Consider the following 3,527-nt stretch of genomic DNA (forward strand, 5'->3'; position numbering starts at 1 on the left):
ATGAAAACCCTCTTAACTTTATCTTGAATATGTCTCCATACATTCAACTAACCCCTCTGACTGACTATGTGGTGTTAATAGTGAGGGAGGAGTGTTCCATCAGGTTAGAATAAAGTGAAGCTTTTTATATATAAAAAAAAATCATAAGCAGAGGTTTTCAAAGCTGCACAGGAGATTTAGCCACATGCCTTCCATTAAAATGAATGGCCCTATTGTGAGGGAGGGAGAAAAGAGATATAGAGACAGACAAAATGATCCCTTCAAATTTTTCTTTTGCACTCTGCCTGCTATAAAAGATAATGACTGCGGAATATGTTTGACGGAATGGCGAACATCTCCGTGAGCACAGCCAAATCTAGCTTGAAGGGACTCACTTTGCCTTATGACTAGAGAATACATTTACATTATGTCATGTGAAATTACTGAGCAGCTGTTGGTGGGGGGAGGAATTAAATGAGCACCACCTTGCAACAGGACTAGCTGGAGATGAATCATGGGGCAAAGTGGAATAGCATTTTGCAAAGGTGATAAGCAATGCAGTGAAGGCAAATGGGAAATACTTTGACCTCACAGTTAGTATGATTTAACTATTTTTGCAAATGATGACCATATCATAGGTGTTTATAAAATTAAAAACAACAGTGTATCACAAGGACAAAGCCAATATGAAACTAAAATGCTAATATTGAACTGTGTTCTCATTATCTTCTTGCCCAAACCAGATGTTCAACCCTCATCTAGGCCTCTTTCATATTGTGCAGTTATCACATTCAGATACTATTGTAGCTGCCAGGACTCCATCCTAGGGTGTCTGCATTCGACTCAACAATAGGGGAGGGAGCAGAATGTTACCCTTCTCAGTAGGCTCAGGCGAAAGTAAATTTCTGCAGGCATTCCTAGCTTGCATGTGCTTCCTCATTAATAACTTTTGCCATCTTGACAACATTCTGATGTTGATTGCTGACCTGTATCCCAGTGTTCAACTCTGAAATGTTGGAGGTTATGCTTAATCTGGTGAGAATTCCATTGTTTTGGTGTGGTTGTATAAAGATACTCTGTGTCTCGGGGTAATTACTACTGCAAAATCAAGGGTATTCCCCAATACTCAAAAACCCAGAGACAGAAAGTTTTAAGTAGCTTTTAGTTCTCCTTTTTTGTAAAATAAAATAAAATAAAGTAACCCACCACAATCTTGACTATAAAGAACTCTTGCTGTGTACAGGAAAGGTGTGAGCTATTTCTCTATGGCCCGTTACAAACGGGCATAAAGTACGTCCTCAGGACATACTAGGGTTAGGAAAGGGCATGCTTTACGCACACCCCTAACCCTAGTACGTCCTGATGATGTACAAAATGGTGGCGCCCATTCTACACGGGCGACGCCATCTTAACGTCGCAGACGCTCAGTGTCCGCACATCACGCAATGGAAGTGACGCTGTGAGTGCGCGACTAGCGACTCGTGGAACCACTTCCAAGGCGCAAAAAGAAACACCATTTTGGCGCTTCTTTTTTGCGGCGCAGGGAGCCTTGCGGTTTGGCCGCTGGGGCTCCTTGGCAGTGCTAATGACGGCGGCAGCAGACCGCCGCTTTCAGGCGGTCTGTAACACGCCTATGTTACATGGCTTGGGTCCCCTATATGGCTTGGATCCAACTTACTTGAAGGAACGACTCCTCCCATATAATCCTTCCTGCACAATCAGGTCCTCCAGGAGGAACTTACTGCAGTCAGGAAAAACTAGACTGGTGGTGACTTCCCAGAAGACCTTTTCAGCTGCCACTCCAAAAATCTGGAATGACCTACTGGAGGAAGTTTGTCAGATCACATCTCTTGATGCTTTTAAAACAACCCTCTTGCGGCAGGCCTTCCCAGACTAAACTCTGCTAAAACAGAATCAACCGCCTCGTTATTGCCTATTATTGTCATACTGTTGTCACTTCTTGCCGAGCTGATTTAACTGATGTTATTCTTGTTAAATGTTTTTATTGTTACGATTTTGTATTGATGGGAGGGATGATAGAAGGGTGCGATTTTGGGGGGACTGTTTCGTTAAGATTTTCTGTAGACTTTTGTATTTGCAATTTTCCTTGCTGTTACCTGATTTGATCCTCAAATGGGACAGGTGGCATAATAGTAATAATAATAATAATAATAATAATAATAATAATAATAATAATAATAATAAAATTTATTTGTATCCCGCCCCTCTGAGAACAATCGGGGCGGCTAACAAGTTAAAAATATAAAACATATCAAATCCCTAGTACCCTCCGCCCATTAAAAGGTATTAAATCTAATAGAGAATTAAAACCATACAAATTAAAACTGACCCAAAGGTCAAACAACATAACAATAATCAATATAACAATAATCAATGGGAGTGGCGGTATCTATTTATTCATAGGAGTTTCCTGAGGCCAGGTTCTCTATTCTGGGAAGGCCTGCCGGAAGAGATTCATCTTAACAGCCTTTTTAAAGCTGTCTAAGGATGTAAGTAGACGGATCTCATCTGGCAGGCCATTCCACAGTCTGGGGGAGACGATGGAAAATGCCCTCTGGGAGGTAGTCGAAAGCCTAGATTTTTGTGGCTGAAGTAGGCCTCTCCCAGAGGATTGGAGTGCGCGGGGAGGATTATAGGGGAGAAGGCGGTCCCAAAGATAGTTTGGACCCAAGCCATTTAGGGCTTTAAAGGTAATAACCAACACCTTGTACTGGGCCCAGAATTAATAGGCAGCCAGTGGAGCGACTTTAGAACCGGAGTAATATGGTCTCTCCTAGATGTTCCAGAAATTACTCTAGCTGCCATATTCTGTACTAGTTGCAGTTTCTGGACCAAGTACGAGGGTAGCCCCATGTAGAGCATTTTACAGAAATCTAGATGTGAGGTTACCAGCGCATGGACATCAGTCTCAAGATCCCTTACTTCCAGGAAAGGGCGCAGCTGGTGTATCAGCTGAAGCTGATAACAAGCGCTCTTGACTGTCGCATTTACCTGATTCGACATCAGGAGTGACGAATCAAGGAGCACTCCCAGACTGTGAACACAGTCCTTGACGGAGAGTGTGACCCCATCTAGGACCGGAGGTTGCAACCCAATTCCTGGTTTCGGGGCCGCTACCATGAGCACCTCCGTTTTGTCTGGATTCAGTCTCAATCTGTTTTTCCTCATCCAGCCCATTACTGCCCAAAGACATTCATTGAGAGAGGAGGTGCCATCAGCATTCGAGGCCAGCAAACGAGACATGGAGAAATAGATTTGGGTGTCATCAGCATACTGATAACACCCAGCTCCATGATTCTGAATGATCTCACCCAACGGCTTCATATAGATGTTGAACAACATCGGGGACAGGATAGCACCCTGTGGGACTCCACAGTTGAGCTCCCTTTACTGGAGCAACTGTCCCCGAGCATCACCCTCTGGGATATGCCCTAGAGGAAGGAATGGAGCCACTGCAATGGATACAAATAAATTATTATTATTATTATTATTATTATTATTATTATTATTATTATTATTATTATTAT

The 3,527-nt window shown here is 42.8% G+C and overlaps 1 long non-coding RNA gene across 3 annotated transcripts in view; it reads right to left on the bottom strand.

Annotated features, from left to right (window-relative positions):
• The window catches only part of LOC121919673, a 218,005-nt gene that overhangs the window by 2,382 nt on the left and 212,096 nt on the right, over nt 1-3,527 (bottom strand). The gene's annotated exons all lie outside the window — the stretch shown is intronic.

Source organism: Sceloporus undulatus, chromosome 1 (assembly GCF_019175285.1).
Source record: "Sceloporus undulatus isolate JIND9_A2432 ecotype Alabama chromosome 1, SceUnd_v1.1, whole genome shotgun sequence".
Taxonomy (NCBI): domain Eukaryota; kingdom Metazoa; phylum Chordata; class Lepidosauria; order Squamata; family Phrynosomatidae; genus Sceloporus; species Sceloporus undulatus.